Source organism: Triticum dicoccoides, chromosome 6B, assembly GCF_002162155.2.
Source record: "Triticum dicoccoides isolate Atlit2015 ecotype Zavitan chromosome 6B, WEW_v2.0, whole genome shotgun sequence".
In the NCBI taxonomy this organism is placed as follows: domain Eukaryota; kingdom Viridiplantae; phylum Streptophyta; class Magnoliopsida; order Poales; family Poaceae; genus Triticum; species Triticum dicoccoides.
In genome coordinates this window covers 429,479,531-429,502,607 of record NC_041391.1, presented here as the reverse complement: position 1 = coordinate 429,502,607, position 23,077 = coordinate 429,479,531, and positions in this window count along the sequence as shown.

Genomic DNA, 23,077 nt, shown 5'->3' with positions numbered 1-23,077 from the left:
CAATGATTTAGTCAGGATGGTAAAATTCCGACATAGGATTCATAATGTAAGAAATAACTCAGAATGCAAGATGATCATCCGTATGACATGGTAGATACAGAAACTGCTTCTTTTATTCCATCGTCATACACACCATACAGAGTTTAGTACAAGACCAAACAAAGTACTATTACGGTGAAAAGAGGATTACATCTCATCGGAGGCATTCCCAGCTCCTATACATTATTTTTCTACACCTCCGGAAGGAGTACAAACTAGGTCATATCCCACGAGTCACGCGGGACGATAGACGACACAGCTAGTGCGAACTAGTGATACTACCACTAACTCAGACCGATCCGTAGTAGTCCTCGTAGAAGTCACCTCCATAGCCTGGAAGCTCAACATGATCATCTGGAAACAGACGGTCTCGCGGAGCTTGTGGACCATAGGGGCTAGGATGAGGCCTTGGACCAACAAACGGTGGCCTGCGGGGACCGCGAGGTGGGGTGATGCCTCCTACATCACGCCAAACCATCACGTCTGGCAGAGCAGATCTCACAGGATAGAGATCGCGCATATCTGAATATCCAGCTTGCACCGCCGGTGCGAACCGAGTCAAAGTGGCCCAGTGGTCAGCACGGGTGTTGAAGAGCTCTAGCCTTAAGGCCCGATTTTCACGGTCCTTATCCTCGAGCATCTCAGCAGTGGTGCGAGTTCGTGAATCCTCCTGAGTGGGGTCAGCATAGATAGCCTGGAGATACCCTTGCGCTCCCGGAAGTGATCCTGGCATATACCGGAAATCAGAGTCCCGAAATAACCCAGATCTGACTCGCATAATGGTCATCATAGAGTAGGCGGCGTCCTGCACAGCCATCTCAATAGTAACCCCGAGTCCATAGGAGCAGTGAAGAGGCTCGGTGGATCCAGGATAAGATGGAAATATCCTGACAGTGCAGAGATACTGGCTTTGATTAAAATCTCGGAATTGCTCTTCGACCGTGTACTCGGGATACCAGCGGTATCCAGCCTCAGTCATTACCCTGACCAACTTAGCAGTATGGCCGGGTACATCTAGGCATCGAGTCAGGCGAACCACTCGATTGAGGTCGCGAGTGGCCATCTGAAAGCACAATCATAATGCAAAGGCATTAGAATTTCTAGCAAAATTTCGGCAGCATAACAGCTGTAAATGCTCAGAAAGGATTTGAGACATTTGACAAAGGATTTCGTACACACTCATCATCATCATATCAAAGTTCTGAAACCATTCTGGCAACATAATGTGGTAGTAGAACTGAACTAGGCTGGTAACCATCAAACTTATAAGGTACTACTGATTAGTAACTCGTGATCCTGATAGAGAGAACAGATCCTAATTCCTTAACCCCCGGTGGAAGAATGGATTGACTCAGATCAGAAAGTCATAAGGTATAAGGAGTAAAAAGAGCCTTACGTTCCAACCCACAAACAATTCCCCTACATATAACTAAAGAATTTCTAGACTCAACATCGACCAGTTTGGCTTGGAGAACCTACAGGCAGTCCTGCTCTGATACCAACGTTGTCAGGACCCCGACTCGATGTCACATCGATCTAGCTGGTAACACCTCATATCACTTTGCGGCCTCACGCACGGTATCCCCACGGGTGTCGTCTTACCTTTTCCCGGGACCGTTTGCGCCTTTTGGCTCACGTATATGATAGTGTCGCTAGCATCCATATGATAAAGAGCCCGGGCTGACATGACTAGTCGTAAACCCAAAGTGGCACAGACTTACAGGGACAGGCATCCATGACCCAGCTTCGAACGTGTCGGTCATCAGCAAGTGGGTCCGGGCTGTAGCACTGGGCTAGCAGGACTCCGGTAAACCGGGCTGTAGCGGGCTAACAGGACTCCGGTACTCAAAGCGTGACATTTCCCCGAAGGGACAGACACAGGAACGAAGAAGGACACATGCCGGCCAGCCTAAGTGTTCCAGAGCAGTAGCAAGCTACCATGGCTCAGCGGTAACACTCGGAGACATTTCCCGGTAAGAGAGGCTACTAAAGATAAACAACTAGATAGTCAGATCCCACACATACCAAGCATTTCAATCATACACACAATATGCTCGATATGTGCAAATACAACGAAGCATCACAACATGACTCTATGACACACGTACTTTATTTAAGGCTCAGTGAGCCATACATAACATACACAAAGGTACGGGTCTCACGACCCCACATACAAGTCATACAGTCATACAAACCAGCAGCGGAAGTAACTTGTCTGAGTACAGACAACTAGTAAAATAAAAGAGGCTTGGAAAGCCTAGCTATACTACGTGGTCCTTCACAAGCTCAGGGTCACCACCTGGGTCTTTAGCCTACTCGTTGATGTCAACGTCTACATAGAACCCATCAGAAGGGGTTGCAGCGTCTTCTGTAAAAATGTAGATTATAGCAACATGAGTACAAAGGTACTCAGCAAGACTTACATCAGATCCTACATACATGCATAGTATCAAGAAGGGTTGGTGGAGTTATTGCAGCAAGCCAGCTTTGACTCTTGGCTAGGCTATCCTACGATACTCCAACTGAAATGGTTTTGCGCACACGAGTCCACTACTCACCAATTCAATACACTACCGAGGATCCGCCTCCGTCTTCCTACGGAAGAGCCATCCTCGGCACTCACACTTATCTTGAGGCTTTTAGTAGTTTCCATTTACTTGTCTATGAACTGTATAGGCAACCAAGTAGTCCTTTACCGCGGACGCGTCTATTCGAATAGATCATGTTAACCCTGCAGGGGTGTACTCCTTCATACACGCTCTCACCACTTACCGTCGTTTACACGACATGTACTCGGCAACCTTCAAGCGGAAGCCCAACGTGGGTGTCGGCCAAGACCTACCTAATCACCTAAGCCTCCAGTCCAGGTTTATCGCCTATCCAGGTTCCATCCGCAGGGAGTCCAGCCGAGGTTTCCCATACGGCCCCGAACGATGTGAACAGGGTTCCCGAGATACCTAACGGGTATTCGGTACACCCGGCCACGTACCTACCGCATCACAGCCCACCCCTACGGTCAGCGCTGTCCACGGCCTCCAGTAGGCTACAAACACCAGAAACTACTTGCAACTCCTGGACGGAGAACTAGGGTGAATAAGAAGCCGAGAGGGTCCATTGGTTTCGGGCCCAATGCATGGTAGTAGCTGATTCTTAAATCACACATACAGATCTCAGTGCTTAAGGTCGGCTTCAATGAAACAACCCACCATGTACTCCTACATGGCCTTTCATCGATACCTTTACCAAATCGTGTTCACCACACCACTCTCATTACCGACATAATCATTTCACTCCAGCCCATCACCCCGATGAACCAGACCTGACACGACTCTAAGCATAGCAGGCATAGCAAGGTAGGAACAACACATACATATGGCTCAAGCAACTCCTACACATGCTAGTGGGTTTCATCTAGTTACTGTGGCAATGACAGGTCATGCAGAGGAAATGGGTTCAACTACCGTAGCACACAGCAGTTTGAATCGCGTTGTCTTGATGCAGTAAAAGAGAGCAGGAGCGAGAACATGGGATTGTATCGATATGATCAAATGGTTGGTTGCTTGCCTGATGGTTCGATGCACTGATACGGTTCTTCGTTAGGGTAATCACGGTACTCCTCGGGGACAGAACCTGCCGCAGAGAGCACCGATACACAAACATCACCAAACAATGTGCAACAATATGATGCATGCATGAAACATGAAAATATGAGTGTATTGGGCTAATGCAACTAAAACCAGAAGGGTTTGAACAAATTTGAATCAAGGATTCAAATTTCAAATTCAAATATGGCCTTTTTAAAGTGCTTTTCCTTGTTCTGCTTAAAACATCAATTTAACTTGTTTGATCATGCATGAAAATAGTACAGATGGATAGATTGGATTTTTCTGATCATTTTTCATATATAATTTGTCCAATTTGGAGTTACAGAATAAAAGTTATGAATTTTTGAAGTTTAAATAATATTCTGGAATTTCCTGATTTAAATTAAATCCAGAAATTATAATTATTGCGCCAGCATGACGTCAGCATGACGTCAGTGGTCAACTGCGGCTGGCTGGAGTCAAACCTGACGTGTGGGGGCCACACGTCAGTGACAGGGGGGGTTTAACAGGTTTAAATTAATCCTAATTAGGGATTAGTGGCGCTGGGGCCCACTGTCAGTGTCAGGGGGGGTTGACTAACGGTAATTAGTACTAACTAACTACCTGTCCGACAGGGCCCACGCGTCAGTGACCCTGGGGGGTCAAACCTCAGGTCGGACAGGTCAAACCCCACCGGCGACATGACGCCGGCGAGGCCCGAGACGGCGGCGAAAGTGCTTTTTGCCATTCCGGCAACCAAATGGACGGCGGAAGGCATCTACGTGTTGCTGAGGTTGAGCCGCGACTATTGGTGGTGGTGGTTGGGCTCGGGGTGGCCGGAGTTGACGGCGGCGAGCTCGGCTGCGGCTGCCGGAGTTCGGGTGCGGTCGGAATCGACGTTGCAGGGGGCTTGGGGAGGCGTTAGTGCGCGCTATGTGCTCCTAGTGAGGTGTGGAGCACGATGGTGTGCTCGGTTGGGTGCTACGGTGACCGTGGCCACGACGGCGACATCGCCGGCGGCGTGGAGCTCTCGGCCAAGGTGGGGCTAGGGCCTAGAGGTCGAAAAAGACCAGGGGAAAAGGGGGAAACGATCCGGGGGCTCACCGCGGGGCTGCAGAGGTGGTTAGCGGGCTCGGGGACGCGCTGGAGACGACGAATTCGACGGCGACGATGATCGGAGCCCGAAGAGGGGAACGGCGACGTGGCGGCGATGCAGGGCTTCCGGGGAGCTGTGGAGCGGTGGGGAGGAAGAGGGAGTCGAGGCGGAGCTCCTGAGCTAGTCGGGGGAGCGAGGGGTGGCCGGAGATGGCTGCTATGGCGAACGGCGGCGACGGTGGTGTCCGGCCGTGTGAGAGAGAGAGAGCGAGGGAGAGGAGGGGAGAGCCGGGGGAGAGTGAGAGAGAGCAGGGGGGATCGGGACGGCCTGCGGGAGTCGTCCACGCGGCCAGGAGCGCGTCGGCAAGCAGGAGGTGGCCGCGCGGCCGTGCGCGCGCGAGCACGCAGCAGCTTCGAGGCGAGGGGAGGAAGACGGCGGAGAGCTGCAGTGGTGGGCTGGGCCGCTGCTGGCTGGGCCGGCCAGCTGGCTGGGCCGCACAGTGGAGGAGCCCAGGTAAGTTTTCCCCTTTTTTTATTTCTGTTTCTGTTTTATTTAATATATCTACAACTTTGTTGAATTAAATAAAATACCTAGGCAAGTTCAAAAATCACCAAACTATTCCTGGCCCATAGTTGGATTATTTCCAACATGAAACATTTTAGTTTGGAGATATTTGAGCATTTAAATATTTTATATTATTTTAAATGCCCAAATTCAAATATTTATGATTTAATTCAAAAACCCTAGGATGGCCTAGGAAAATGTGCACCATTTTTGGCAGAGGTTCTGAACCAAGACAAAAATGATGGGCATTTTAGAAGGGCATTTCAGGTTCATTGAAAAATTATTTTAGTAACCCTAGTTGGTTTCAGAGGGGACTGGGGGTTCTGTCAGCCCCATTTCAAGTTTCTGATGAAAGAGTAAACATGATGCAACACTCTAATGCATGACTAGCTAGGTTGTGACACTATTCTTCTCCATCCTCCAAATGAGCTAGGGAAGGGGTATTTATAGTCTAGGGACCAAATAAGAGGAGGAGGGGGGATACATGGGTAAAAACCGAAAAAGGCACGCAGGCCCTCGGAGTGGTGTGGGCACCCGGGGGTGCGAGGCCCGGGCACCCGGGATGGATAGGGGCTGGCGCATAGGGGGGCCCGGGCACCCGGGACGAAGAGGGCCGGGCACCCGGTCCGGGCCGAGGGCCGGCTGGAGGGAGGCCGGGCACCCGGGGCAGTGGCCAGCGGCTAGAGAGAGGGGCCCGTGCACCCGGGGCCAAGGGGCCGGGCACCCGGAGTGCGGCGGCTGGCGGTTGGGAGGAGGCCCGGGCACCCGGGGCCAAAGGGCCGGGCACCCGGGGTGGGCCGGGGGGACGCCCAGGTGGAGATGGCCGGGCACCTGGGGGTGTAACGGCCGGGCACCCGGGGTGTCCAGGAGGACTTGGCCCCTCGCGTGGCTTCATGTCCGGAACTCCGTCTTCCCGCATGTCTCGATGCTTCCCTCCTTCTCCTTCCTCGATGTGTGCACGAGTCTCCCTCCTAGCTTCTTCGTGGTCAAGTCCTTGGTACCTAAAAAGGCACAACAAAACCCTTTGAGGTAGAACCCGATTCATATGTGATTCCGAACGAAACTCGAAGAGGAAAGAATTGACCTCGTTCTCGATGGTGCGTGCACGAGCCCTTGTCAAGGGTCCTCTCCGTCCTTGCGGTGGTGGTGAGACGTCCATGGTGATGGTCGAGGGATGCTCCGCATCAGGTAATCGTCCTACATGAGACCGTTCACGAGATGCACTGAAAAAACATGAGTGGTGTAGTTTTCAAGATTGACTTTGAAAAGTGCTATGACAAGGTCAAATGGTCGTTTCTTCAATAGGCCATGAGAACGAAAGGTTTCTCCGATAAATGGCGGAGTGGATCCAATTTTTTTATTAGAGGTAGTGTGGCTATCAAAGTCAATGATGACGTAGGCCATTACTTTCAGACAAACAAAAATGACAACGCTAGGTTGACCCCATGTCTCCAATGTTATTTAATATTGTTGATGACATGTTGGCTATTCTGATTGAACGCGCCAAGTAGGACAGTTAGATTGCAGGATTAGTGACACACCTTGTGGATGGTGGCCTCTCCATTTTGCAATATGCTGATGATACGATTCTTTTTATGTAACATGACCTAGATAAGGCTCGAAACCTGACGCTTTTGCTTTTACCATTTGAGAAACTGTCTGGTCTTAAAATTAACTTCCACAAAGATGAATTGTACTACTTTGGAGAAGCCAGTGAGGCGGCGGCTGATTATTCTGACATATTTGGTTGTGCACAAGGTCAGTTCCCTATTAAATATTTGGGAATCCTGATTCATTATTGGCGTCTCAGTAAGACGGAGCGGAAACATGTAGAGGAATGCTTAGAGAAACGGTTCAGAAGTTGGCAAGGCAAGTTACTCTCTATAGGAGAACCACTCGTCTTGATAAATTTTGTCCTCACAAATATGGTTCACTATATGTTGGAAATATGCCCTAGAGGCAATAATAAAAGGATTATTATTATATTTCCTTGTTCATGATAATTGTCTTTATTCATGCTACAGTTGTATTATCTGGAAATAGTAATACATGTGTGAATACATAGACCATAATATGTCCCTAGTGAGCCTCTAGTTGACTAGCTCGTTGATCAACAGATAGTCATGGTTTCCTGACTATGGACATTAGATGTCGTTGATAACAGGATCACATCATTAGGAGAATGATGTGATGGACAAGACCCAATCCTAAGCATAGCACAAGATCATGTAGTTCGTTTTGCTAGAGCTTTTCAAATGTCAAGTATCTTTTCCTTAGACCATGAGATCATGTAACTCCCAGATACCGTAGGAGTGCTTTGGGTGTATCAAACGTCGCAACGTAACTGGGTGACTATAAAGGTGCACTACAGGTATCTCCGAAAGTGTCTGTTGGGTTGACACGGATCGAGACTGGGATTTGTCACTCCGTATGACGGAGAGGTATCTCTGGGCCCACTCGGTAATGCATCATCATAATGAGCTCAAAGTGACCAAGTGTTTGGTCACGGGATCATGCATTATGGTACGAGTAAAGTGACTTGCCGGTAACGAGACTAAACGAGGTATTGGGATACCGACGATCGAGTCTCGGGCAAGTAACGTACCGTTTGACAAAGGGAATTGTATACGGGGTTGATTGAATCCTCGACATCGTGGTTCATCCAATGAGATCATCGAGGATCATGTGGGAGCCAACATGGGTATCCAGATCCCGCTATTGGTTATTGACCGGAGAGCCATCTCGGTCATGTCTGCATGTCTCCCAAACCCGTAGGGTCTACACACTTAAGGTTCGGTGACGCTAAGGTTATTAGGAAGACTTGTATGTGATTACCGAATGTTGTTCGGAGTCCCGGATGAGATCCCGGACGTCACGAGGAGTTCCGGAATGGTCCGGAGGTGAAGATTTATATATGGGAAGTTGTCATACGGTCACCGGAAAGTTTCGAGGGCATATCGGTATTGTACCGGGGCCACCGGAGGGGTTTCAGGGGTCCACCGGGAGGGGCCACCCCTCTCGGAGGGCCTCATGGGCCGTAAGGGGCAGGGAACCAGCCCCTGGAGGGCTGGGCGCCCCCCCTTGGGCCCATGCGCCTAGGGTTGGGGGGGAAACCCTAGTGGGGGCGCCCCCCTTGCTTGGGGGGCAAGCCCCCCCACCCTTGGCCTCCGCCCCCCTCTAGATCTCATCTATAGGGGGCCGGCCCCCTTCCCCCTTCCCCTATAAATAGAGGGGAGAGGGGAGGGCTGCACACCACATCCAAGGCGCAGCCACTCCCCTCCCCAACACCTCTCCTCCTCCATTAAGTGCTTGGCAAAGCCCTGTCGGAGTACTACCTCTCCACCATCACCAGGAGGTCGTGCTGTTGCTGGAGCCTTCTTCCTCAACCTCTCCTCCCCCCTTGCTGGATCAAGAAGGAGGAGACGTCATCCGCTCCGTATGTGTGTTGAACGCGGAGGTGCTGTCCGTTCGGCACTTGGTCATCGGTGATTTGGATCACGACGAGTATGACTCCATCATCCCCGTTCTCTTGAATGCTTCCGCTCGCGATCTACAAAGGTATGTAGATGCATTCCTATCACTTGTTGCTTAGATGAACTCATAGATGGATCTTGGTGAAACCATAGGAATTTTTTTATTTTCTGCAACGTTCCCCAACAGTGGCATCATGAGCTAGGTCTATGCGTAGTTCTCTATTGCACGAGTAGAACACAATTTTGTTGTGGGCATACATCTTGTCAACTTGCTTGCCGCTACTAGTCTTATTTTGCTTCAGCGGTATTATGGGATGAAGCAGCCCGGACCGACCTTACACGTACGCTTACGTGAGACAGGTTCCACCGACTGACATGCACTAGTTGCATAAGGTGCCTAGCGGGTGTCTGTCTCTCCCACTTTATTTGGAGCGGATTCGACGAAAAGGGTTCTTATGAAGGGTAAATAGAAGTTGACAAAATCACGTTGTGGTTATTCGTAGGTAAGAAAAGGTTCTTGCTAGAACCCAATTGCAGCCACGTAAAAGATGCAACAACAATTATAGGACGTCTAACTTGTTTTTTGCAGCAATTGTCATGTGATGTGATATGGCCAGAAGTTGTGATGAATGATGAATGATATATTGTGATGTCTGAGATCATGTTCTTGTAATAGGAATCATGACTTGCATGTCGATGAGTATGACAACCGGCAGGAGCCATAGGAGTTGTCTTAATTATTGTATGACCTACGTGTCAATGATTTAACGCCATGTAATTACTTTACTTTATTGCTAAGCCGTTAGCTGTAGTAGTAGAAGTAATAGTTGGCGAGCAACTTCATGGAGGCACGATGATGGAGATCATGATGATGGAGATCATGGTGTCATGCCGGTGACGAAGATGATCATGGAGCCCCAAAGATGGAGATCGAAGGAGCTATATGATATTGGCCATATCATGTCACTACTTTATATAATTGCATGTGATGTTTATTATGTTTTATGCATCTTGTTTACTTAGAACGGCGGTAGTAAATAAGATGATCCCTTATAATAATTTCAAGAAAGTGTTCCCCCTAACTGTGCACCGTTGCTAAAGTTCGTCGTTTCGAAGCACCACGTGATGATCGGGTGTGATAGATTCTTACGTTCACATACAACGGGTGTAAGACGGTTTTACACATGCAAAACACTTAGGGTTAACTTGACAAGCCTAGCATGTACAGACATGGCCTCGGAACACAGAGACCGAAAGGTCGAACATGAGTCGTATGGAAGATACGATCAACATGGAGATGTTCACCGATGATGACTAGTCCATCTCACGTGATGATCGGAAACGGCCTAGTCGACTCGGATCGTGTAACACTTAGATGAATAGAGGGATGTCTAATCTGAGTGGGAGTTCATTAAATAATTTGATTAGATGAACTTAATTATCATGAACTTAGTCTAAAACCTTGGCAAATATGTCTTGTAGATCAAATGGCCAACGCTCATGTCAACATGAACTTCAACGCGTTCCTAGAGAAAACCAAGCTGAAAGATGATGGCAGCAACTATACGGACTGGGTCCGGAACCTGAGGATCATCCTCATAGCTGCCAAGAAAGCATATGTCCTAGAAGAACCGCTAGGTGAAGCACCCATCCCAGAGAACCAAGACCTTATGAACGCTTGGCAGTCACGTGCTGATGATTACTCCCTCGTTCAGTGCGACATGCTTTACAGCTTAGTACCGGGGCTCCAAAAGCGTTTTGAGAAACACGGAGCATATGAGATGTTCGAGGAGCTAAAAATGGTTTTCCAAGCTCATGCCCGGGTCGAGAGATATGAAGTCTCCGACAAGTTCTATAGTTGTAAGATGGAGGAAAACAGTTCTGTCAGTGAGCATATACTCAAAATGTCTGGGTTACACAACCGCCTGTCCTAGCTGGACATTAACCTCCCGGACGAGGCGGTCATTGACAAAATCCTTCAGTCGCGCCCACCGAGCTACAAGAGCTTTGTGTTGAACTACAATATGCAGGGGATGGTGAAAACTATTCCTGAAGTATTTTCAATGCTGAAGTCAGCAGAGGTAGAAATCAAGAAAGAACATCAAGTGTTGATGGTTAATAAAACCACCAAGTTTAAGAAGGGCAAGGGCAAGAAGAACTTCAAGAAGGACGGCAAGGATGTTGTCGCACCCGGTAAGCCAGTTGCCGGGAAGAAGTCAAAGAATGGACCCAAGCCTGAGACTGAGTGCTTTTATTGCAAAGGGAAGGGTCACTGGAAGCGGAACTGCCCCAAATACTTAGCGGACAAGAAGGCCGGCAACACTAAAGGTATATTTTATATACATGTAATTGATGTGTAACTTACCAGTACTCGTAGTAACTCCTGGGTATTTGATACCGGTGCCGTTGCTCATATTTGTAACTCACAGCAGGAGCTGCGGAATAAGCGGAGACTGGCGAAGGACGAGGTGACGATGCGCGTCGGGAATGGTTCCAAGGTCGATGTGATCACCGTCGGCACGCTACCTATACATTTACCTACGGGATTAGTTTTAAACCTCAATAATTGTTATTTAGTGCCAAGTTTGAGCATGAACATTGTATCTGGATCTCGTTTGATGCGAGATGGCTACTCATTTAAATCCGAGAATAATGGTTGTTCTATTTATATGAGAGATATGTTTTATGGTCATGCCCCGATGGTCAATGGTTTATTCTTAATGAATCTCGAACATAGTGTTACACATATTCATAGTGTGAATACCAAAAGATGTAAAGTTGATAACGATAGTCCCACATACTTGTGGCACTGCCGCCTTGGTCACATTGGTGTCAAGCGCATGAAGAAGCTCCATACTGATGGACTTTTAGAGTCTCTCGATTATGAATCATTTGACACGTGCGAACCATGCCTCATGGGCAAAATGACCAAGACTCCATTCTCTGGAACAATGGAGCGAGCAACCAACTTATTGGAAATCATACATACCGATGTGTGCGGTCTAATGAGCGTTGAGGCTCACGGAGGATATCGTTATGTTCTCACTCTCACTGATGACTTGAGTAGATATGGGTATGTCTACTTGATGAAACATAAGTCTGAGACCTTTGAAAAGTTCAAGGAATTTCAGAATGAGGTAGAGAATCAACGTGACCGAAAGATAAAGTTCCTATGATCAGATCGTGGAGGAGAATATTTAAGTCATGAATTTGGTACACACTTAAGGAAATGTGGAATTGTTTCACAACTCACGCCGCCTGGAACACCTCAGCGTAACGGTGTGTCCGAATGTCGTAATCGCACTCTATTGGATATGGTGCGATCTATGATGTCTCTTATCGATTTACCGCTATCATTTTGGGGATCTGCTCTAGAGACAGCTACATTCACTTTAAATAGGGCACCATCTAAATCCGTTGAGACGACACCGTATGAATTATGATTTGGGAAGAAACCTAAGCTGTCGTTTCTAAAAGTTTGGGGATGCGATGCTTATGTCAAGAAACTACAACCTGAAAAGCTCGAACCCAAGTCGGAAAAATGCGTCTTCATAGGATACCCTAAGGAAACCATTGGGTATACCTTCTACTTAAGATCCGACGGCTAGATCTTTGTTGCCAAGAACGGATCCTTTCTGGAAAAAGAGTTTCTCTCGAAAGGAGTAAGTGGGAGGAAAGTAGAACTCGATGAAGTACTACCTCTTGAACCGGAAAGTAGTGCAGCTCAGGAAAATGTTCCTGTGGTGCCTACACCAACTGGAGAGGAAATTAATGATGATGATCAAGGTACTTCGGATCAAGTTGCTACTGAACTTCGTAGGTCCACAAGGACACGTTCCACACCAGAGTGGTATGGCAACCCTGTCCTGGAAATCATGTTGTCAGACAACGGTGAACCTTCAAACTATGAAGAAGCGATGGCGGGCCCAGATTCCAACAAATGGCTTGAAGCCATGCAATCCGAGATAGAATCCATGTATGAAAACAAAGTATGGACTTTGACAGACTTGCCCGATGATCGGCGAGCGATAGAAAACAAATGGATCTTTAAGAAGAAGACGGACGCGGATGGTAATGTTACCATCTATAAAGCTCGACTTGTCGCTAAGGGTTATCGACAAGTTCAAGGGGTTGACTATGATGAGACATTCTCTCCCGTAGCAAAGCTGAAATCCGTCCAAATCATGTTAGCAATTGCCGCATACTACGATTATGAGATATGGCAAATGGACGTCAAAACGACATTCCTTAACGGACATCTTAACAAAGAACTGTATATGATGCAGCCGGAAGGTTTTGTCGATCCTAAGAATGCTAACAAAGTATGCAAGCTCCAGCGATCCATTTATGGGCTGGTGCAAGCATCTCGGAGTTGGAACATTCGCTTTGATGAGATGATCAAAGCGTTTGGGTTTATGCAGACTTATGGAGAAGCCTGCGTTTATAAGAAAGTGAGTGGGAGCTTTGTAGCATTTCTCATATTACATGTAGATGACATACTTTTGATGGGAAATGATATAGAACTTTTGGACAACATTAAGGCCTACTTGAATAAGTGTTTTTCAATGAAGGACCTTGGAGAAGCTGCTTACATATTAGGCATCAAGATCTATAGGGATAGATCAAGACGTCTCATAGGTCTTTCACAAAGCACATACCTTGATAAGATTTTGAAGAAGTTCAAAATGGATCAGTCCAAGAAAGGGTTCTTGCCTGTATTGCAAGGTGTGAGATTGAGCTCGGCTCAATGCCCGACCACGGCAAAAGATAAAGAAGAGATGAGTGTCATCCCCTATGCTTCAGCCATAGGATCTATTATGTATGCCATGTTGTGTACCAGACCTGATGTAAACCTTGCCGTAAGTTTGGTACAAAGGTACCAAAGTAATCCCAGCAAGGAACACTGGACAACGGTCAACAATATCCTGAAGTGCCTGAAAAGGACAAAGGACATGTTTCTCGTTTATGGAGGTGACGAAGAGCTCGTCGTAAAGGGTTACGTCGACGCTAGCTTCGAAACAGATCTGGATGACTCTAAGTCACAAACCGGATACGTGTATATGTTTAATGGTGGAGCAGTAAGCTGGTGCGGCTGCAAGCAGAGCGTCGTGGCGGGATCTACATGTGAAGCGGAGTACATGGCAGCCTCGGAGGCAGCGCATGAAGCAATCTGGGTGAAGGAGTTCATCACCGACCTAGGAGTCATACCCAATGCGTCGGGGCCGATCACACTCTTTTGTGACAACACTAGAGCTATTGCCCTTGCCAAGGAGCCCAGGTTTCACAAGAAGACCAGGCACATCAAGCATCGTTTCAACTCCATTCGTGAAAATGTTCAAGATGGAAACATAGATATTTGCAAAGTACATACGGATCTGAATGTCATAGATCCATTGACTAAACCTCTTTCGCGAGCAAAACATGATCAACACCAGAACTCTATGGGTGTTCGATTCATCACAATGTAACTAGATTATTGACTTTAGTGCAAGTGGGAGACTGTTGGAAATATGCCCTAGAGGCAACAATAAAAGGATTATTATTATATTTCCTTGTTCATGATAATTGTCTTTATTCATGCTATAATTTTATTATCCGGAAATAGTAATACACGTGTGAATACATAGACCATAATATGTCCCTAGTGAGCCTCTAGTTGACTAGCTCGTTGATCAACAGATAGTCATAGTTTCCTAACTATGGACATTAGATGTCGTTGATAACAGGATCACATCATTAGGAGAATGATGTGATGGACAAGACCCAATCCTAAGCATAGCACAAGATCGTGTAGTTCGTTTTGCTAGAGCTTTTCAAATGTCAAGTATCTTTTCCTTAGACCATGAGATCGTGTAGCTCCTGGATACCGTAGGAGTGCTTTGGGTGTATCAAACGTCGCAACGTAACTGGGTGACTATAAAGGTGCACTACAGGTATCTCCGAAAGTGTCTGTTGGGTTGACACAGATCGAGACTGGGATTTGTCACTCCGTATGACGGAGAGGTATCTCTGGGCCCACTCGGTAATGCATCATCATAATGAGCTCAAAGTGACCAAGTGTTTGGTCACGGGATCATGCATTACGGTACGAGTAAAGTGACTTGCCGGTAACGAGACTGAACGGGGTATTGGGATACCGACGATCGAGTCTCGGGCAAGTAACGTACCGTTTGACAAAGGGAATTGTATACGGGGTTGATTGAATCCTCGACATCGTGGTTCATCCGATGAGATCATCGAGGAGCATGTGGGAGCCAACATGGGTATCCAGATCCCGCTGTTGGTTATTGACCGGAGAGCCATCTCGGTCATGTCTGCATGTCTCCCGAACCCGTAGGGTCTACACACTTAAGGTTCGATGACGCTAGGGTTATTAGGAAGACTTGTATGTGATTACCGAATGTTGTTCGGAGTCCCGGATGAGATCCAGGACGTCACGAGGAATTCCAGAATGGTCCAGAGGTGAAGATTTATATATGGGAAGCTGTCATACGGTCACCGGAAAGTTTTGGGGGCATATCGGTATTGTACCGGGGCCACCGGAGGGGTTCCGGGGGTCCACCCCTCTTGGAGGGCCTCATGGGCCGTAAGGGGCAGGGAACCAGCCCCTGGAGGGCTGGGCGCGCCCCCCTTGGGCCCATGCGCCTAGGGTTTGGAGGGAAACCCTAGTGGGGGCGCCCCCCTTGCTTGAGGGGCAAGCCCCCCCACCCTTGGCCGCCGCCCCCCCTCTAGATCTCATCTAGAGGGGGCCGGCCCCCTTCCCCATTCCCCTATAAATAGAGGGGCGAGGGGAGGGCTGCACCCCACATCCAAGGCGCAGCCCCTCCCCTCCCCAACACCTCTCCTCCTCCGTTAAGTGCTTGGCGAAGCCCTGTCGGAGTACTGCCTCTCCACCATCACCACGCCATTGTGCTGCTGCTGGAGCCTTCTTCCTCAACCTCTCCTTCCCCCTTGCTGGATCAAGAAGGAGGAGACGTCGTCCGCTCCGTACGTGTGTTGAACGCAGAGGTGCTGTCCGTTCGGCACTTGGTCATCGGTGATTTGGATCACGGCGAGTACGACTCCATCATCCCCGTTCTCTTGAATGCTTCCGCTCGCGATCTACAAAGGTATGTAGATGCACTCCTATCACTTGTTGCTTAGATGAACTCATAGATGGATCTTGGTGAAACCGTAGGATTTTTTTTTATTTTCTGCAACGTTCCCCAACACTATATGCTTTCCTTTTTCCAACTCCCTAAATAGGTCTTGCAAATGTTGGATTATTTCAGATCCAGATTCTTTTAGCAAGGAGACGGTAAAAGAAAAAATACAGGCTGACCAAATGGAGTGTGATTTGTAGGCCAAAAGACCAAGGTGGTCTTGGTATTCATAACCTTCAAGTCAAGAATCATGCCTTACTTAGTAAATGATTATTCAAACTTTTTTACAGAGGATGGCGTTTGGCAAATCCTGTTGCGTAGATAATAAGTGGCCAGAAAGTTGTGTTACGGGCCTACTGAAAACATGGCGCACTTTTGGGCTGGTCTAATGGCGGCAAAGAAACATATTTTCCTCTTTGGATCCTTCGCGATAAAAGACGAGTTGGAGGCTCGTTTCTGGGAGGACAACTGGTTAGGCAATACCAGCCTCCGGGAATGATATCCATCTTTGTACCGAATTGTTTGTGATAAGAATGATACTCTTGCGCAGGTGCTCAATTCTTTCCCGCCGGATATTTCTTTTAGGCGGGATTTAATTGGCTCGAAGCTACGTCGGTCTTTACACAAAGAGGAAGGGATGATGCAGCACAGCAGCGGTGGGTATTTTCCTCAGATATGAAACCATGGTTCTCGAACCAGTAGGAGAACCAAGCAACACAACGTAAACAGCCCCTGCACACAGATAACAAATCCTCGCAACCCGACGTGTTAAAGGGGTTGTCAATCCCTTTCGGGTAACGACGCCTCAAGATAGGCAAACGAACGTGAGATAAAATTGTAGTAGAATGATAGATCAAACGCCAAATAAGAATAAAACGCAGCGAGGTATTTTTGTATTTTTAGTTTAATAGATCTGAAAATAAAAGGCAAATAAAATAGATCGCGAAGGCAAATAATATGAGTAAGAGACCCAGAGGCCGTAGGTTTCACTAGTGACTTCTCTCGAGAAAAAATAGCAAATGGTGGGTAAACAAATTACTGTTGGGCAATTGATAGAACTTCAAATAATCATGACGATATCCAGGCAATGATCATTATATATGCATCACGTCGAAGATTAGTAGACCGACTCCTGCCTGCATCTACTACAATTACTCCACACATCAACCGCTATCCAGCATGCATCTAGTGTATTAAGTTCATGGAGAAACGGAGTAATGCAATAAGAACGATGACATGATGTAGACAAGATCTATCTATGTAGAGATAGACCCCATCATTTTATCCTTAGTAGCAATGATACTACATGTCGGTTCCCCTTCTATCACTGGGATCAAGCACCGTAAGATCGAACCCACTACAAAGCACCTCTTCCCATTGCAAGATAAATAGATCAAGTTGGCCAAACAAAACCCAAATATCGGAGAAGAAATACAAGGCTATAAGCAATCATACATAAAAGAGATCAAAGAAACTCAAATACTTTCATGGATATGAAAAGATAGATTTGATCATAAACTCAAAGTTCATCCGATCCCAATAAACACACCACAAAAAGAGTTACATCATATGGATCTCCAAGAGACCATTGTATTGAGAATTTAGCGAGAGAGAGGAAGCCATCTAGCTTCTAACTACGGACCCAAAGGTCTACAAAGAACTACTCACGCATCATCGGAGAGGCACCAATGGAGGTGGCGAACCCCATCTGTGATGGTGTCTAGATTGGATCTGGTGGTTCTGGACACTGCAGTGGCTGGAATTGATTTTCATCGACTCCCATAGGGTTTCTGAAATATTGGGATATTTATAGAGGAAAGATGCGGTCCGGGGGGCACCCGAGGTGGGCACAACCCACCAGGGCGCGCCTGGGCCTCCTGGCGCACCCTGGTGGGTTGTGCTCTCCTCGGAGCACCTCCCAGGCGCAGCCTTGGCCCATTAGGTGTCTTATGGTCCAAAAAAATCTCTGTGAAGTTTCGTTTTATTTGGACTCCGTTTGGTATTGATTTCCTGCGATGTAAAAAACATGCAGAAAACAACAACTGGCACTTGGCACTATGTCAATAGGTTAATACCAAAAAATGATATAAAATGACTATAAAATGATTATAAAACATCCAAGATTGATAATATAACAACGTGGAACAATAAAAAATTATAGATACGTTGGAGACGTATCAGCATCCCCAAGCTTAACTCCTACTCGTCCTCGAGTAGGTAAGTGACAAAAACAGAATTTTTGATATGGAATGCTGCCTAACATGTCATATCATATTCTTTTCTTTATAGCATGGACATTTGGACTTTTATATTGTTCAAAGAGATAGTCTAGTTTTGACATGATAATTTAAATACTCAAGCATATCAACAAGCAACCATGTCTTTCAAAATATCAACGCTAAAATAAGCTATCCCTAGCCCATCGTGCTCAATCATTGATCCATTCATGAAACACACTCGCATATTAACTACACCGAATACTCAAGTACGATCATATTGCCTCCTAGTTGGTGCCTTTATAAGATAAGATGGAGACTCAAATTCAAAATAAAAATTTCATAAAGTAAAAGAATGACCCTTCGTAGAGGGAAGTGGGGATTTGTAGAGGTGCCAGAGGTCAAATCGAAAATTGAGAGATAAAAACATTTTGGGAGGTGTATCCTTTCCACCAACAAAAATGATTTAGAGTAACCAACACTTTCCATGCTAGATATATCATAGGCAGTTCCCAAACAGAAAATAAAGTATATTCCTTTTTCAACCATACTTTCACTTTCCATGGCTCGCAGTATGCACGGTTTCCCTCCATACCAACACTTTCCAAGGAATTTATTATTTGACAACATAAAGTAAATTAATTTTTCATTTCGGGACTGGGCATCCCTAATACCTTTGCCTTACTCTCGCGCAATGACAAGTGAATAAACACTCATCGTGAGAATAACACATATAGCATGGAAAATATTAGCCACCCCTCACCGCTCCGCGAGTGGAACAAACACACAAAAAGAGAAGTTTATTTTGAAAATTAGAGATGGCACATACAAATTTGCTTAGAACGGCAAAAGAATACCGCATATAGGTAGATATAGTGGACTCATGTGGCAAAACTGATTTAAAGGGTTTTGGATGCACAAGTAGAGATCATACTTAGTGCAAAATGAAGGCTAGCAAAAGATTGAGAAGCGACCAACCAAGAAACGAATAATCTCATAAGCGAGCATTAAGCATATTTAACACCGAATAATGCACCACAAGTAGGATATAATTTCATTGCATAATTATTGACTTTCGTGCTTGCATAGGGAATCACAAACCTTAACACCAATATTCTTACTAAAGCATAATTACTCATCAACATAACTCACATATCACATCATGATATCTCAAAACTATTACTAAGAATCAAATTTATTTTGTCCAATGATCTTCATGAAAGTTTTTATTATATCCTTCTTGAATATCCATCACTTTGGAACTAATTTTCATATGTTGCTTTTCATAAGCTCAAACAAATATAAGTGAAGATCATGAGCATACTTTTTTTCCTTTCCCTCAAAATAATTTAAGTGAATCAAGAGAGAATTTCTTGAAAATTTTACTAACTCTCAAATAAATCTAAGTGAAGCAAGAGATCATTTCTTCAAAAATACTAAAGCACACCATGCTCAAAAAGATATAAGTGAAGCACTAGAGCAAGTCCATAGCTCATAAAAAGTTTAAGTGAAGCATAAAGAGCAATAACAAGTCATGGCATAATTTTGGCTCTTTCAAATAGGTGTGTCCAACAAGGAATTAAGACTTAAAACACGAAATAAACCAGCAAAGACTAATATCATACAAGACACTCCAAGCGAAACACATAGTATGTGACGAATAAAAATATAGCTTCGAGTAAAATACCGATGGTCGTTAGAAGAAAGAGGGGATGCCACTCGGGGCATCCCCAAGCTTAGTTGCTTTCTCTCTTTTGGATAATATCTTGGGATGCCGGGGCATCCCCAAGTTTAGGCCATTCTTACTCCTTATTCCTTCATCCATCGTAAGATAACCCAAAACTTGAAAACTTCAATCACACAAAACTCAACAAAACCTTCCTGAGATCCGTTAGTATAAGAAAGCAAATCACTACTATAAGTACTGTAGCAAACCAATTCATATTTTGTCTTGCATTATATCTACTATATTCCAACTTTTCTATGGCAAAAACTCATCAAAGAAAACCATAGAGCCATCAAAACAAGCACACAATGCAAGGAAAACCGAATCTGTCAAAAACTGAACAGTCTGTAGCAATCTGGATATTCTGAATACTTTTGAAACTCCAAAAATTCTGAAAATTTAGGAAGACCTGAGAAATTTGTACAGTAATGTTCTGCAAAAAGAATTGGCATTTTATCACGCTCTGGTAAAAAATAAGAATGTTTTTTGTGAGCGCAAAAGTTTCAGTTTTTTGAGCAAGATCAAACAACTATCACCCAAGAAGATTCTAAAGGCTTTACTTGGCACAAACACTAATTAAAGCACAAAAAACACAATCATAACAGTAGCATAATATTGCAAACACTCAAGAACAGAAAGCAAAAAGCAAGAATAAATTTTATTCATTGGGTTGCCTCCCAACAAGCGCTATAGTTTTACGCCCCTAGCTTGGCATAATATTTCAAAGATGCTCACATGAAAGATAATAATTGAAACACAAAGAGAGCATCATGAAACATATGACAAACACATTTAATTCTAATATACTTACTATGCATAGGCATTTTATAGGCAAACAAATTATCAAGACAAGAAATTTCTAGCATATGCAAGGTGGAAGAACAAAACATTGAGGATCTCAACATAGCGAGTGGTAATTTAGTAACATGACAATATCTACCACAATACTTTCCTCTCTCATAATAATTACATGTAGGATCATAATAAAATTCAATAATATAGCTATCATATAAAAATTTCTCTTCATGATCCACATGTATGCAAAGTTGACACTCTTCCAATATAGTGGGATTACCGTCAAATAAAGTCATGACCTCTCCAAGCCCACTTTTATCAAAAATTTCATAAGAATGATCATTCTCCAAAGTAGTGGGTGTTGGGGAACGTTGCAGAAAACAAAAATTTTCCTACTCGTTTCACCAAGATCATCTAGGAGTTCATCTAGCAACGAGTGATCAGATGCATCTACATACCTTTGTAGATCGCGCACGGAAGCGTTCAAAAGAACGGTGATGATGTAGTCGTACTCGACGTGATCCAAATCACCGATGACCAGCGTCGAACGGACGGCACCTCCGCGTTCAACACACGTACGGAACAGCCACGTCTCCTCCTTCTTGATCCAGCAAGGGAGGGAGGAGAGGTTGAGGGAGATGGCACCAGCAGCAGCACGACGGCGTGGTGTTGATGGAGCTGCAGTACTCCGGCAGAGCTTCGCTAAGCACTATGGAGGTGGAGGAGGTGTTGGGGAGGGAGAAGGAGGCAACCAAAGGCCAGGGCGTTCAGGTATGAAGTCCCTCCTCTCCCCCACTATATATAGGGGTGCCAAAGGGGGGTGGCCGGCCCTAGGAGATCCAATCTCCTAGGGGGTGCGGCGGCCAAGGGGGGTTTTCCCTCCCCCCAAGGCACCTAGGAGGTGCCTTACCCTCCTAGGACTCTTGCCCCCTTAAACCCTAGGCGCATGGGCCTATGTGGGGCTGGTGCCCTTGGCCCATTAGGCCAAGGCGCACCCCCTTACAGCCCATGTGCCCCCCCGGGGCAGGTGGACCCACCCGGTGGACCCCCGGGACCCTTCCGGTGGTCCCGGTACAATACCGATAACCCCGAAACTTGTCCCGATGCCCGAAACAGGACTTCCCATATATAAATCTTTACCTCCGGACCATTCCGGAACTCCTCGTGACGTCCGAGATCTCATCCGGGACTCCGAACAACATTCGTGTTACTACATATACATATCCCTACAACCCTAGCGTAACCGAACCTTAAGTGTGTAGACCCTACGGGTTCGGGAGACAAGCAGACATGACCGAGACGACTCTCCGGTCAATAACCAACAGCGGGATCTGGATACCCATGTTGGCTCCCACATGCTCCACGATGATCTCATCGGATGAACCACGATGTCGAGGATTCAATCAACCCCGTACGCTATTCCCTTTGTCTATCGATATGTTACTTGCCCGAGATTCGATCGTCGGTATCCCAATACCTCGTTCAATCTCGTCACCGGCAAGTCACTTTACTCGTACCGTAATGCATGATCCCGTGACCAGACACTTGGTCACTCTGAGCTCATTATGATGATGCATTACCGAGTGGGCCCAGTGATACCTCTCCGTCATACGGAGTGACAAATCCCAGTCTTGATCCATGTCACCCAACAGACACTTTCGGAGATACCCGTAGTCTACCTTTATAGTCACCCAGTTACGTTGTGACGTTTGGCATACCCAAAGCACTCCTACAGTATCCGGGAGTTACACGATCTCATGGTCTAAGGAAAAGATACTTGACATTAGAAAACTCTAGCAAACGAACTATACGATCTTGTGCTATGTTTAGGATTGGGTCTTGTCCATCACATCATTCTCCTAATGATGTGATCTCGTTATCAATGATACCCAGTGTCCATAGTCAGGAAATCATGACTATCTGTTGATCAACGAGCTAGTCAACTAGAGGCTCACTAGGGACATGTTGATGTCTGTTATTCACACATGTATTACGATTTCCAGATAACACAATTATAGCATGAATAAAGACGATTATCATGAACAAGGAAATATAATAATAATGCTTTTATTATTGCCTCTAGGGCATATTTCCAACAGTCTCCCACTTGCACTAGAGTCAATAATCTAGTTACATTGTGAAGAATCGAACACCCATGGAATTCTGGTGTTGATCATGTTTTGCTCTAGGGAGAGGTTTAGTCAACGGATCTGCTACATTCAGGTCCGTATGTACTTTACAAATCTCTATGTCTCCATCTTGAACATTTTCACGAATGGAGTTGAAGCGACGCTTGATGTGCCTTGTCTTCTTGTGAAACCTGGGCTCCTTGGCAAGTGCAATAGCTCCAGTGTTGTCACAGAAGAGCTTGATCGGCCCCGACGCATTGGGTATGACTCCTAGGTCGGTGATGAACTCCTTCACCCATATTGCTTCATGTGC